This window comes from Larimichthys crocea, chromosome XII, assembly GCF_000972845.2.
Source record: "Larimichthys crocea isolate SSNF chromosome XII, L_crocea_2.0, whole genome shotgun sequence".
NCBI lineage: Eukaryota > Metazoa > Chordata > Actinopteri > Sciaenidae > Larimichthys > Larimichthys crocea.
In genome coordinates this window covers 9,169,983-9,186,495 of record NC_040022.1, presented here as the reverse complement: position 1 = coordinate 9,186,495, position 16,513 = coordinate 9,169,983, and positions in this window count along the sequence as shown.

The following is a 16,513-nucleotide window of genomic DNA, read 5'->3' as shown; positions in this document are numbered from 1 at the left end:
TATAACATTTTAAAATCATTATTATGATCATATTTAATGAGAGAGATGTGTTAAAAGAGGTTGCATTGAAACTGGATATGCATTTTCACAGGGGAGTCTTCACACCACCAGTACCATCACATCCCATGCAGGCCTCTGCAGATGGTGGGAAAGCCAGAGGGAAATCCCTGTAGGTCTCCAGTTTTCTTTGAAGCTGCGCTATATGCAGCTGCCACAAGAGGCTAAAAAAGGCAGTCCTGTGGCAGCTTTGGCCACATTAACATCATCACCAAAAACAACCAATTGCACATACTTAAATAAAGTAAACAGAGTCACAGTCGCCTAAAGGCAAATTGTAATTACATTTAAGCGTGTGCATCAGCACACATACAACCACATATCATTTATATTTGCTCTTTTGGATAAACTTCAGGACCATGGGCAATCACAGACATTCCTTCCCACACTTTAGCATTTACAAATAATGATACTACCAGTTTGACCAACTGTTTTACCAAGAATAACAATTAGTCTATACTTACGATTAATGGAGAAGCTAAGGCTTGCAAAATTAGTTTTTCCGTGACATCTAAATACCATAGAAGTTGACTGGACTGACTTACCATAACTATGACTAAAACATAATGGTGCAATACATCCAGAGAATAGAACTGAGTCATGTCACAGCATCAGATGGATGGCATTTATTTCGTAATTTGCGGCATTTTGTTGAGAACCATCTTATAAAATCTTTTTATATTAACCGGATATAGCTACTCATTTTCTCTAAGGAATAAGTATATTGTGAATAAGAAAGCAAAGGAAGTATAAGTCTAATAACGTGTATCTTTACTGCCATACTGTACAGAGGTAGCTGTTCATCTGGTTTTAGGTTGGAACATAATAATAATAGCACAAGATAACAGTTAAAATGGGTTGATGAGGGTCCACGAAATTGAAAGGCATAGGAAAACATTTCCAAAAGTGTTGAGAGAGTGATGTGTACACAGCTAGAAAGAATAGAATAGGAAAATGTTTTAAAAAGGAGGTACAAAGATCTTGCCATGAAAACATTAACCAGAGATTAACTCAGCACTATAAAGCAGGCGTAGACTACGCTGCTAAAAATAGCTGATCGTATAGCCAGAACAAGCAATTGGACGAGGGGAAAGAAAATATCTTTTCCACTTATGTGTGCATCTGGAGAAAAAACGGTGTCCCCACGATCAGGAAATCATGTAAGAAAACAAAATGTTACAACTACAGCAAAGGGTGGGCTACTTCTTCACACTTCCCCTCTAGCATTCCCTGATTTCAACAACCATAACTTTCCCATAAGTCTAATTAACCCTCGAGTGGCTGTTCCTCAAAACAGTTGCACACCAACATGAGCCCTCCCCTCTCTTCTTGGACCCAACCAACAGTGTGCTTGGCAGGGGGTCGGTTAGGGGTCGACCACAGACAGAAATAACCTCGTGTTTGCTCACTGGCATGCTGCAACTCGTGGTGTTGTTCTGAGAGCCAGACAGGGACTCTGTTTTTGTCTAGTATCAAGGCGATTCTAGAATCTATTGATAGTGATACTATAAGATCTGTGGTTTACTTTAACAACTTCAGGGCTGCAAAATATCTTCAGTCATTCAAAACAAAGTCACATCCTCTTTGAGTTATCCTGTTTTATACTGCAGCCTTGTTTGTTTATGTTGTAGTTATCTGTTGACATCTGATGAGTGCAGAAGGAAAAAACAGGGTTAAGATTAGTAAATTCATTCTTACAGGTCATTTTGTTTTTCTTACAAAGCAGTTTTTAAAAGCTTTTTTAAGTAGCTAGACTGCTAATCTATATAATACAGGGAAAACATCTTTTTCTGTTCATGCAACCTATCCTCTTTTAGATCAGAGGAGAGAGAATGCTCAAAATACTTCTACTAGGCTAATACTAGGTGTTTATTTCATTACATTTTGTCTTTTGCATCTGTAGATTGCTCATAAATTCACCAGAAAACTTCTAATACAAAAATGTATTATCTTAATAAGTAATGTAGCTTCAAGGTAGTTGCAAAGTGTATGGAATTTTACAATACACACCTTTCAAGGCAGAGGGGTCTGTTCATACTGTATATCATTCATAGCTTTGGCTCCAATATGTCAACAAAATAAAACAAGATTTTTCAACCTGGCTTTATCCAAGATTTCTGTTTTGAATTATAAAGATTATTTGCCTATTTAAACATAACAATTCATTAAACTTGTCATGCAAAGAATAACGGTCTTAATATAATTAACTGAAGATGTTTCGTTGTGATATCCATTAGTAATATATATATATAAGATATATATATAAATATATATATAAATATATATAGAAGTAATATATATATATTACCATAGTCACTTGTAATGTCTCCTCGCAGTGTAATACAATCACAGGCCTGCAGATCTGCAGACTCGAGGGGAAAGCTTCTCACTTTATGTCAGCTACAGACTTCACATTGCATTAGATCCATGTGCCTTTAATTCAAATGACATTAACAGAAACCTGGTTTTAGCATTTGGCATAGTCACAGACTGGTATGATGTCATCAGAAAAACTGAATTTAGAGGTTCTTGAAGTGTGAAAAAAGAAAAGTCATTAATCCAAAAGACTCTTAATGCACTGACTGACACAGAGGCAAGGTGCCAACATTTGGCACCACATAACTTTTCCATGCCTGAGTGGAAAGTGAAAACCTCTTCCCGTGTTCAGTTTGCAATATTAGAACGCAGTTTAGCAACTAAAACACACTGGAGACAGGAGTAAATCTTAATTTCAGGAGCTCTGATCCAGTATGTTAAACTTTCATCAGCTTTCTCTCTCCACCAGCACAGCTGTGTGGTATGCATACCATTTTTGTGTCACCAGAAGAAGATTAGTAATAGTTTGCTTTGCAGTTTGCTCATTGGAATAACAGGTAACAATAACAGTTTAACCACAGCCTCAGCCTCAGAAGTGATGGACAGTTAGAACACAGTCCAGACCACAGGGGAAGCATTAACTGCCCTCCAAGTGCCAGGAATATAAACTGTTCAGTGTGTTTTGTTAAATGTGCAATGGTATAATGCCGCCTAAGTAGTATAAGGCAGCACAAGGTAAAATAAAAGTCACATTGATTATCACATAAATATACCCAGCAGAGATGTGATATAAAAATGTAAAATGATGTCCTATTGATGATACATATCAGAATCAAATATGATGCATTAGACTGAACTAAACTAAAAGCTTACCTAAGACCTCTCCCTTTTTATGTTTGTCAGATATGCTCCCTCTATTCATCTACTGTCATCTCCCTGCAACTCATTTACTTCCTGACTCAACTATGGGAAACAGTGAAGTTACCCTGATTACAGACATTTCCTTCCTCCACCATTCAGAGCAATGCCTGGAATGGCTGCAGTATTTACTCAGGCCTGAAGCAGTAAACTGTAGATCCCACACCCACATGGCATATGCATCATAGGCTACAAAGGCCAAGGGTTCCTGGGAGAGTAATTCCACTTAATCCAGACAGAAAAAAATATCTTTAGTAAGAGACATGCTGCACATTTGATAACCTGAAGTTGTTTAAATGAATCCATGAGTGCTCCTGTGACAAGACCCACAAGCAAAAATTGACATTTTTGCATATTTTTTCACATTAGTACATTTTGAATTGTCACGAACAAACAAGCTTGTATTGCTGGACATAATTAGACAAAAACACAATTGGACTTTTACACACTATCAGTGAGAGTCTCACCAGAGGGGGGCACTGTGAGCTCATATTTGCTATTTGTGAAGGACTCTAACACATCAGATTTATCTCTACATTATATACCTCAAAATGAGTGGTTCATATAGGCTGTGTAGGACCTATTCTTACAACCATTATCTGAGGACATATTTATGAATTTACAATAAAGAGACCCAGGAGAATGAAAAATCTTTACATCTCCTTGAGGACAGCTTCTACTACTACTGCTCCATCACATTCAGAACAACACTGCACTCGCAGTTGTGCGTTCTAACATGAGAAAAACAACACAGCATTGTGAACATTAGCAGCACAAAATGGTTAAAAATGTTGGCACAACAGGATGATGTTTTTACAGCACTGAAAATGAAGTTAAAGTTATCCCTTAAATCTTGAATGTGAGCGTAAATGCTTGTCTGTCTCTGTGATGGCTGGGATTGTCTGGAACTGACTCCAGAACTAATGGATGGATGGATTACACTGCCATCTAGTGTAATAAAAGGGGACAATTACAGGTGCCTTCGTCGATTTGCCAGTTTAATGTAAACCCATATGTTTCTCTGTTCCTAACAGTGACAGTCAAAGGAGTTAGGAGGTAGCCATCATGTCTACTTTGTTTTAACTCAAGATACAGATGTATAGATGTCTACTGCAGAGACGCATAATGGCATAATGAGGCTACAGCAAATGGTTACATTGATTATGCAAAATTATGTGAAGAATGAAACTAAAAGCAGCTGCAGCTTATTAACTCCTCTACCCATGAGAGAAACTATAAACACCAAGAGACAACACATTTTTCATTTTGCTATTTAAATTAGCTTGATAAGCAATCATGTTTTATCACCTGCTGTGAAGAGAAAAATATCAGAAACTCTGGACTGTCGCCCCAAAGATAAAGATACAAATTACCAGCTGTGGTGTTTGTCTTCTCTTGTGCTCAGACTTCTGCATCCAGTCCTCAAACTATCATCACTATCTCATGTCTAGGCAAAATGTGCTGCTAAATTAGAAATAAATTAATTGCTTGATCTAGTAGTTGTGGTCCTTGCAGATTTCTTTACATCTAGAAAACAACCAACTAAGTTTCAGGCAATGCACTGGGGCCCAACAACAAATAACTTTGCTTTTCTTTATGCACAAGAGTGGCACCATAAAATAAAAGACCTTGCCATTTCAGAGGATTGCTCTAACGAGCATTCATGTTAGCTTTTAATATAGTCATAGCTTTAAGGGAATCCAGTCTTCCTCAAGTAATTATTCATAAAAACAAACATCTAAAGCTGTTTTGCATAGACAAATGAAAAGATTAAAGGAATGATTAAACCTTTATACCTCCTTATCCTTTTACAGTTGGGACCAGATCGCTTGGATTTAATCACCGACACAGGGGGGCAGCCTGAAGCCTTTATGAGACACAGCTTTTAAGTTGGCTCCTTTGAATCTGGGAGGTTAAAATTATATCTGAAGTGTTGCTTCAGTACCACACAGCGATAATTTTAAATTCTTTTCAGTCCATATGCCCTCTATCAGCTCTGTCCAAATATAGAGCTAAGTATGAAGCTACAAGAGTGTGATAATATTAGTCAGTGATTCTCTCCTTTGGAGGCAAATTGTTGGAATTAATCCATCGTGACTCTGCAGGACGTTAGCTGTTCTGGCTGAGGTACGCATGACCAGGATAACTATTGAAATTTACATTGACATTTATTTCACTTCATTTCAGTATATCATATTCATGGAGTGTGAAGGGGAAGGACAAAAATCTTTTCTGAGGTACTTGTGTAACTCCTATTTTTTCAAGGGGATTTTGTAAACAAGGGTTAGACATCAGTTCCTCTGAGCACAACAGGCTGTTTCACTACATCAAACACAAAAAACAGTAATTTCTGCATCCTCTTGAGTGTCTACCCAAAAGCAGTGTAAGCTTACATGATCAAATTAAGTGACCACTTGGAGCAACAAAACTACCTGAAGGCCCAAAAGAGTTTAAAAATGAAAGTGGGGGTATATTAAAGCTTTCTTCAAGAAGAGCTGTGCAAACTTACATCTGAGTTACTGCTTTTTCCTATAAAATAACAGGTCTATGTTTATCGATTCCATACATGTTTTTTGAGGAAATCAATTGAAATGGTTGAAAAGCAAAATATATTCTGGATTAGTCCAGTCAAAGTCCAGACCTGAACCCAATCATAATTCTGTGGCGGGACCTGAAGCGGGCAGTTCATGCCAGACGCCTAGCCTCACAGCCTCAAATGACTGGCTGGCTGTGTTCTGCACAGAGAAGTGGGCGAAAAATCCCCCACAGCAGATGTGAAAGACTGATTAGTCACTACAGAAACCATTTGGATGACGATATTGCTGCAAAAGGTGGAGCAATACCCTTTTTTCTATAGATTAACATATAATAAGGTTATTTTACAATTGTTTTTTTTTACACAGATACTGAATTTGACCGAAACTTTCATCAAATGTAACGAAAATCCTCAAAGTTGTTTGTAAATGAAGAAACTAGTAAAAAAAAAACAACAACATGAAGGCATTGTTGGTGGGAATCAAGTACTGAGAAGAAAAATGCGCTATGCTCATTTAAGATCAATTCTTTCGTTGCAGCAAACATCAGGCAACAATAATCCTTATCAGTGAACAGTTACTGCTAAACCTTTCAACTAATTGCAGCCCTATTTTTCCTCGTTTTCTCTAAATAGCCCAATTATCTTAATAGCCAAAGTGGTCAATTTTCTTTTGTCATGTTTATCAGTCTCACATGCCCTTTAAATAAGAGACATTTTAGTAAGGAATGACACTGTATCCTCAAGAAGTGCAGAAAAAAACATAAGTACAAAGTCATGTTGTGTTTTCAGCTGACAAAAAGTATGACTGCAGTGCAAATGATGTTCCAATAATCCTTTCTATTGCTAAATCCATTTACGATTACATCTCATTTAAGAGATGGAGAGGATATGTTGTGTATTTGTAGTTGCATGTTTTTTTTTTTTTTTTAGCAATGCATGCTGAACTCTTAGATGAATGAGTAACTTGATTACTCATGACTCAGTATGTTTCTCACTTAGTATGCCTGCAGTTCAGTCCTCAGAGTCTACAGCAGTGATTAGGGCCTATGCAAGTTAACCAGCACTGACTTGACTCTCACTGAATGTAAATGTCAGAACAATTTGAGGGGTGGGACACTGTCATTTGGCAAAAACTTCACTGGAGCCACTGAGACTTCTGAGCGCTATCATCTGGAGAAGCTTGACATTTGTTATAAATAGATAAGATTTGAATAGTTGATATGAAATCCCTGTGGGTACAGTGAGTGAAAAGATTATTAGCCTTTTCTCTTTTTCCATCTATAGCTCTTAATTTATGCTTGTTCACTAGCGTTTCCACAATAACCCAACTTTGACACAGAAGAACACACACACACATTGTAATGAGGTACTTGTTTAAAGGGTATTTGACAGATTACAAGAGCACTTTTTCCACCATTTGCTTTTGCAGGAATGTAATTTATAATAATTCCATTGACTAGCCAATATAATTCATATCAATACCACATTGTAAGAAGCCCCTGGGTACAAATGTATATTAAAAGCACTGCAAACAACTGTAATTAAAACTGTATAATTTTCTTTTATGATCTTGTGTATAAAATGTCTGAAAAGCTATTGGACCTGGGAATTTTGGACATTTTTACTTAAATAATTACTTTTTACAATATTACAGTTAATCAGTTATCAAAATAGTTGCTGGTCATTCCCACTGGTTATTTCCTGTTGATTAACTAATCAATTGAGCTCTAATTAAAATCAAATCTCTAATTAATATCAAATAACAGTATGTCACACAGTTTTTTTTAAAGTGCTAAACCTTGAAGAATGCAGACAGAAAACAAAGAGGGAGGGAGGGTAAGACATGCAGCACAGATTGCTGGCTGGAACTAAACCAGCAATGCTGCAGTTTAGTGTTGTGAACCAACCAGGTGAATACCTCTTGATTCAACCAAGTATGGGGAAACTACAGTGGCTGCAGAAAATGTAAAAAGTCCCATTTAAAACAAGTGGTTAGCTTGTTTGTTCTGGACTACTGTAGAAACATTGTGGTTCAACAGACTCAGGACTGCGTGGGAAAAGGAACTGCAGGGTCTGTAGATATGAATGGCTCATTTTAAGTTAACAAAAACATGTTGATTCTAAACATACTTATGAATATTATAATACACTTTTGCCTAATTTCTGTGCCCCTAAATGTTACACACTAAAAATGTATTGTTCATATGTCCGTGACTGCGGAGTCAGTGGAGCCAGAATCAAATGCCAATACAACCACAACACACAAAGAATCTTGATAATCAGTAGTTTGTTTGTTTGTTTTATTTTGCATATGTTTAAGTATGATTGCAAAAAAAAAGAGTCTTCAGAAAACAGAAAAAAACAAAACAAAATTTATTGATGTGATGCCTACAGTTGTTGGTTTGAATTCAACTCCACCAAACAACTTGAGCAATAAAGCTGTGAAAATATTGGACAGAGGGAAGAACGTGGGGAGATATACGACTGGAGGAAAGTAAATTTGCAGAGAGAAAGACAACAGCAGCAATAAATGTCCATCCAAGCAGCGGTGAAATACAGCTTTGACAGGAGCTCAGGTGAATAAAAGGACAAATTGTCGTAAATGGAGAAATCTTCTGGCCCTGACACAAATTGGGCAGCTTGATCATGTTGTCAAAATCATGTCACAAACCACGCTTTGACACCTGGTGACAGCATCCCCAACTCATTAAAACAAGCTAATGTAACTCATCCTGACAATATACATTTAGGATTCATGAAAGGCAAATTTGCAAAGTTGGCGCGATCTAGCAAATTTGTCAAAGGACAGAGAAATGAACAGAGAACAAAAATAATTACCGACAACTGAGAGTGTTAAACACAGAAAAAACAAGTTTGGTTCATCTTGTGTTCATGTGATTGAATGTTTTCACATTTGCAGATGAGAATGGGCAGACCTGAGACTTTCCCTTAAAGGTCAAATTTAGCTCTGATTTGATGTGAGTAACCCAACCAAGTGTCTGCTCTGTGTGTATCTGTGTGTGTGTGTGTGTGTGTACGTGCGCACTCCTGCCAAATTCTCCCAGAGTGCATGTTAGGGGAGATCAGCTTTGCTCCAGTAAAATGTGTGGGCTGAAAATAGGCCTGATCGAAGAATAGTGCTTCATATTACATTGCACAGGAGACCCATGCAGCTAAAGCTCTTACTGATGTACCCTTCACTTCTCTAGACTGAGGTCTCCACTTCTCCCGAGCAACACACAGTAGACTCTTGTAGGACACCAGTCAAGGTCACATTATTACCACAGAAAACAAGCAGACGCCGAGGATAGTGACGTGCAAATATTAAATGTTTTATCGAAGGGAACCTCAATATATAGATTTTTTTTTTCTTGTTTCATTAAATTCTACATAGTTCTTTATTTTTCACTGATAACATGTAGTGCTTGAATTAATTAATGAAATATTTTGGCTTTTGGACTATAAATGTTTATATAAACACACTATTAAAGTTCATTATCACTCAACTGTAAATTGTGAGTTATATTTGTCTTTGTCTCTTGAGCAACACAGTGCTTGTTTTTTTGTGGTGACATTGTTTTCACTTGTATTAAAAAGGTATGACTTTGCCAGTCACGCTTGTGCTTTGAAAGTAGCTAAAAATAATCAGAGGCCATAAGCAGTGTAAACATAGTAATGGGCATTTTGTGTGTTCAGTCACCTGGGAGCAGACTGGACGGATATTTAAACATTATTGCTACAGTTGAGTCACAATTCTCTGGGATATGTGCCAAGGCTGGCAGCCCAATTCTGGGTATCTCTGCTGTGGCAGGTCCACAGTTTTTTTCCCCTCCAAGCAGCTAATGTTCCCAGCACCAAAAGTATTACGACCCCCCCACAGACTCACATATCTAGGTCTCTCACACATAATGCATTGCCTGCAGCAAGAATGCTTTTGAAAGGCAAGGTGAATAGTCAATGACATCTGAAAATAACCACCTAGAGCTGTGATTCTTGAAATGGAAGGAAAATTCTTTACAGTAAAGCTACGAGCTTTTTGTTTTACTGAACTTTCAAATAAGTGGCAGTGGGGCCTCTTGGGTTAGTAAGTAACTTTTGGGTATTCATGGGTATGAATCCACTGAAGCCACCATCCTCTGTCTCTCTGTAATCCCTGGATTGCACATTTTATGCAAATTGTTTTACATTTTAGTAACAAGATTAGATTAATATCACTTTTATATCGCCAAATTGAGCGTCAAGCTACAGCAGCAGCAACAGCTAGTTAGCTTAGCTTAGCATAAAGACGGGAAAACCTGGGGAAACAGTTAGCGAGGCTCTGTCAAAATCTACAAACAAGCACCTCTTGAAGCTCACTAATTAAGATATTTAAAAACGTGTGAAAATAACAATTCAGGTGTTTTACAGGTGGTTATGTGCCGGATTATTTCTTGGCCACGACCGATAAATTCCTGAAATCTCTGCTGGTTGCCTGGCAACTCGGAGCCAAGAAATGGTCATAAAAACAGCAAAGCGTTGTTTGGTGGGTTTTGTGCTGATTAAATAAATGAGATGTGTTAATTAGGGCGCTTTAGAGGTGTTGGTAGGTTTTATTCTATTCTTATTATACAGAGACAGGGTAGCTGTTTTCCTCCTTTATGCTATGCTAAGCTAATGGGATGCTAGCTGTATCCCTATACATAGAGTGGTATCAATCTTCTTGTTTAACTCCCCAACAGAGAGCGAATAAGCACATTTTTCAAAATGTCACACATTTCCTTTAGGACATCACGGTACTACGTATCATATATCTATTACAAAGGATGATGATAGAATTCAGGAGGGCATGAGAAAAACAGCAGGGAGTGAAATCTCTTCTGCTAGGTGTAGACAGACCGAAGCAGCCAGACAAGCATTTACTCCCAGCGGTCAGGATGCTCATTATCCCCTGTGAAGCTCACATAGTTAGAGGAGAAGTGAACTCTCATCCCTCTATAATGAGCCTGGCATTCCACTAGAGATTTTGGCATAAAGTTGGTGAGGCAGCCACCCTGTTGCTCTGCAGCAGACTGAGGGAAATGAGCAGGGTCTCTGATGGCGTCCTGAATGGGCTGTTAGGTATCTACTGCCAGGCATCACTGCTTTCACTGCTCTCTGTGGTGCAGGATGACCTGACTTTCTACTTTCTGACAGGCACTTTTCTTTTAGAGTTTTCTCTGACTCAAATACCGAATAGCTGTAAAAAAAAATTTGCAGTTTGTAAAAAAAGAAAGAGCCAACTAATAAAGATATGTCTGTTACACACCTTGTAAGTTTATAATTTTGTCTTTCTCCCTCGGTACACACTCCTCATCAATTTCTTTTTTGTACAATAGTGGCCTTTCAAAATGATCTTTAGACCAGAACAGTCCGATTGTGTATTATACTATCATTTTTTTTCTGGTTTAGTCACAGTATATTTTAGCTTTTAGCTCTTCCCTTAGACTACCATGTCCAATCCAGTTTACATGTTGTTCCTGGTGCTTCTCCATCTGGTGAGTCCAGTTGGAGATCTTGGCTCCTTCATATGATTTTCTGATATATTTTGGATATTAAACATTTACTTTTTCCACTTAAAAGTCCAGTGTGTAAGAATTAGGAGGATCTATTTACATAATATGGCAGAAATGGAACATAATATATGTTAATTTTAATAAGATTTGTTTTTGTTACCTTAGAATGAGCCACCACCAATGAGACACCGTAAGTCCTCTTCCACTTAACGTGTCTTAACGTGTTGAATCACCATGTTTCTAAAGTAGTCCAGATGGGACAAAATAAACACTGACTCTCGATAGAGCCTTTTGCAATTTTTGCTCATACCACGACCAGTATAGTTTCCTCTTCATACTAGGAAGGAGAAAGTGAGGCGAGGAGGTTGCAATCAGCAACTATACCAGTAGTTGCCACTAAATACTACATTCAGGACCTGGTAATTTGTGGTTCTAGCTTCAGTTTACCTAGATTTTACTTTACACAATTACACAAGTTTCCACATATCACCATAAAACATTTATAATAAGTAATATATATAGTATACTATGTAGTGTAATTTAAACAAAAAATTTAAAAGTCTTACTCACTGTTTTTATTTTATTTTATTGTGATTCAGCCTTTTCTTAAGCAGACCTCTAAATGATGTCTAAGGCAGACCAAAACAACAGAAATACACTGACTTACAGACAAGGCAAAGAGAAGAAGAAAAGAAATGAGACATGTTTCCAAAATAGTAATTTTTATAAAAATAACATAAATGTCCAAAGGTTTTTCCTCACATTCTTTTTCAAAAACAGAAAGAGTTTGAAGTCTTTCCGGTGGCTATTTCCAGCTATAGAAGAGTCAGATATTATGAAGTCTTTCGTACTCGTCATTGTCAGAATAATAAGCAGACATACCTGCAGGTATGTCAGTGACTGAACACTTTTTCAACTTTTACAACTGTTTCTGGATTTTTTCTTGTTAGACAGAACAACCTCACAGATAGACGAGATTTTGATTAGTGTGACAATGAAGTTGCAAAAGAGCTGAAAAGAAAAATACTAATTACAACTGAAATATCATGACAGGCTGAGCGGTAATCTGCTTATGACAACATGAAGCATTTAATGAGTAAGTAAGCAAGTAAGTTTTCAAAGGTTCCTCTTTTCATGACAGGAAGTATGTATCATCTAAACACAAAAGGACACTTCATCTCAAACCCACTCAGCTTGGTACTTCACTATTCAGATTTTGTTCAGCGTCTTTCTGCTTTGAGGAGACTTTTCTAAAAGACATGCTCAATTTCAAAAGTTTGGCTCAACCACAGAAAGCTGAAATCGGTGATAAATCTGAAAAATGCTTTGGGCCATTGTGAACTGCGAGTCCAGCTTGTCATTGGTTTGGACTGTACAAAAATCAAATTATGCACTTTTCTAAGCCACATAGTTTGAACTTAATTTCAACTGAACTCATTCAACATAAAAAGAACTAAGCAATTTGAAAAATAGGCCACTTTGACAGCAGTGACTTCAGTAAAGACAAACCACGCTCAGAATTATGCTGCTTTTCCAAATGCACATTTAACAGATTGAGCAAAATTTTAATTAATAACAAATCTCATGGCAACATTTGAACAACGAACTTGAAACTCATACTGTATAACAGCTTCAGCATCATTTTTCCTCTATAGAAAATCTCAAAGTAATATCCTTCAGCTGCAGTACTAGGTCATGAAATAGTTTGCACAGTACTGTGTGCCATCAGGTCTGTCTCACTCATGGTCATCCTGGCAATTTTTCTGTTACCATGACAACATTTCTCTGCACTCCTCTGCCTCTTGATTGTGTGGAAAATGCACATGAAGACAAAGGGAAAAATGTCAGATGCTGAGAAGCAATGATTGAACACAGACAAACAGTCACCACCGACTGGCCTAATTTGACTACAAATCACTTAAAGGCTCAGCTTGATTTGTTTGAGATGTTGAATATCTCACCAATTTTAGTCTCAGTGTTCTCAGCTATCTATAGTCATGGAAAAGTGTGTCGCTCCATCTTACAGGCCAATCCTTCACTGTCACCCTACATTAATAAAACCAGTCACATGGTGTTAAACTCAGGTCTGGTTTTAAAGGCTTATTTGGAGGAATTCCAAATACTCATAGCTGCACTCCCTGGAAATATTTAGACTGGGTATAACAACTAGGACTAAAAACACAACTTAATTCAGAAACATGATGTGCATGCATGTTTATGTTTAAGAGTTTTCAAAAGCATTAACTATCCAAGTACCCTCATGAGGATAAATACTGATATTCCCCACATAAACTGAAAAAGCATTTCACATTAAAGGTCCAGTTTGTAAGATTTAGGAGTATATCTTTGTAGAAATGGAATACAATATTCATTTGTATGTTTTCATTACTGTATAATAACTGTATAATAAGAATTGTTGTGTTTTTGTTGCCTTAAAATAAGCAGGTCCTCTTCCATGGAGTCTGCCATGTTGAACGGCCATTTTTGTAGAAGCCCAGAACAGACAAAGCAAACACTGATCTAGATATGGCCTTTAGCTTTTTATGGGAATTTTATGTGAAACAGCTAGTCTGGCTCTGCCTCAAGGTAACAGCATCCACAATCTACCCCTTCTAAAGCTCACTACCTAACATGTCATAGTGTATCTTGTTTGATTGATCTGTACAACATATTGTGGTTTCACAGGGCGTTATGTAGGAAACCATTTCTTGGATGGGCGCAGTCTGAAGTTTCTGCTGGTTGCCTGGCAACCTCACTCGATGACAAGACCTTAGTAAGTCCTTGTGCCCAGTGAAAAAAAAAAGTCTGCCACAAATTGTTATTTTTACACTTTGGTTTTGCATAGATTAAACAAACATCATATAATGTGTTAATTAGTGAGCTTTAGAGGTAATGTGGGACGGATTGTTTTATTTTTGGACAGAGTCAGGCTAGCTGTCCCCGTTTCCTTTTAACCAAATGTGATCACAGTAAAAAAAAAAGTGCCCTTCTAGTTTCAATATGTCCTATGCAAGAAGATTGTACACCTTTTCTCTGGCTTGAAAATAAAATCTTTTGCCTCTTTATTCAAAATAGTGCCTTTCTCCCACAAGGACTCCACATGTTGTCTTATATTAGAACAATGAGCTCATACAATATCAAGAGAATGTGGGGATGAAAAGAAACCACAGAGTTGAGAAAGTCAAATCAGAAGGTCTTGTACATCTGTTTGTGTGTCTCACTTTGAAGCAGAGAGCTTCAAGCCACGCTGGCATGAATAACTCATACAGCTGTGAGCAGAGGCCATAACACTGGGGTCACATGACAAAAGACTGTCTGCATGACACTTCTGCTTTATATGTATTTTACAACCTTTGCATTGAAATTCTGCTGAAATGTTGCATTTGTCACAACTTTAAGAAATAGAAATTCTTCCATCAGAAAACAAATAAAGGCTAAGTTAGGCTCAGTAATGTAGCTTACATAACTCAAAAACACTTCATGAAGTATCCGCAACAAAACCTTTCCAAACACTGGGATAATACAGCATGATGCAATAATAAACACTCATATTTCAGAATGGAAAGGTCAACATGGTAACAGCAAGATTTTCCAGGAGAAATATTATCTGCTGTTTGATAAAACTAACTGACTATTAAAGGATTACTGTAGGTGGTAATCTATGTATTTATAATATGTTTTACTTATTTTTACTATTAACTTGCACAGCCATGAGTTTTTCAACAAATTAAGAAATTGGTTGATAAAATAACTAGAAGGAGGCTCCTTTTATAGGGAGGGATCCTGCACGTTCAGTATTAGATCAAATATATATATATATTTGGCTAGTATGATTATGTATTAGTGTTGAAGGGACAGATATAGATTTACTCCATTCATTTTCCTTCCATGACCACCTTATCCAGCATGGAGGTGCAGGTCCTGAGCAGCTTTCTGTGCTGTGCTGGCAAGTGTGTGGCGAGGTTGGGACCTGTCTTTATGGAGTTTTCTCGTCTTTCTCCATGTTTGTGTGGGTTCTCTCTGGGTACTCCGGCTTCCTTCGACAGTCCAAAGACGTGCAGGTCAACTGGGGACTCTAATTTACCTATAGGTGTGAATATGAGTGTGAATGATTGTTTCTCTTTACATGTCAGCCCTGTGATGAACTGACGACCTATCCAGGATGTACCCCGCCTCAGCCACCAATGTCAGCTGGCACTGGCTCGTACCTCCTACGACCCTGGTAAGTTTCTGCCTGCGAATGTTGTATTGATCTTATTCTGGAAAGAACACTTTTGAATTTGATTCCCTTCAAGCTCTTCAAAACACTGATGTTAGAATGACAGGTAAAAGAAATAGCTTAGACAGAACAGATAAATATAGAGCCCTAATAAGCGGGATTAGACTATAAAAAGAACACAAGCAGACAGAACATTTCTAACAGGGGCATTTCAAGTGTAGATCAAAATCTTTGTCATAGAAAAGTTGTCTGGTTAACTATGTGATCAATCTTTAGCCAGATCAGCACTTCATTGAAATGTCACAGCCAAGTCAGGACACCCTTAGCATATTTGGTGTAAACACTTACCCAGACAGAGAAAAAACTTTTCACCAAATAATATTTAGTAAAATAAAACTCTCAAATAATAAAAAAAAAAGGTACATACAAAAATACATACTGATTCAAATGTTATATTTCATATCTCTTACTTACTTCGCATGGCTTTTTCCACCTATTGAGGCTTATTACGCTGCAGAAACCTGGCCTTAATATTACAATTTGTGGAATCTTTTGGCTCCATCATGGATGTCCATTTTTCTAGATTTTTAGACAATATGCAGCTTTCTTAAATAAAATAACACCAACACCACTTTATTGTCATACTTAGAAAGTAATGTTATCCCGTTTCACAGGATCCATACAAGCACTTTATAGATTTCTTTTGTGGCATACAACCCTCCAACAGACTGGAACAGCAGACTAGCCTTTCTGCTCTGTCTCAGTTGCATTAACTCAAATGTAACAGAAAGGGATTACATTAAAATCCCACACAGCTTGGACATTTAATCAGGCTCTCTTCTCTGTCTGGGGAGTATTACAACATTCTCGTTTGCCCACCTGCTCCCACCTAAAGCATGGCAAACTACATTTTTGGCAAAAATCTACCCGCAAGCA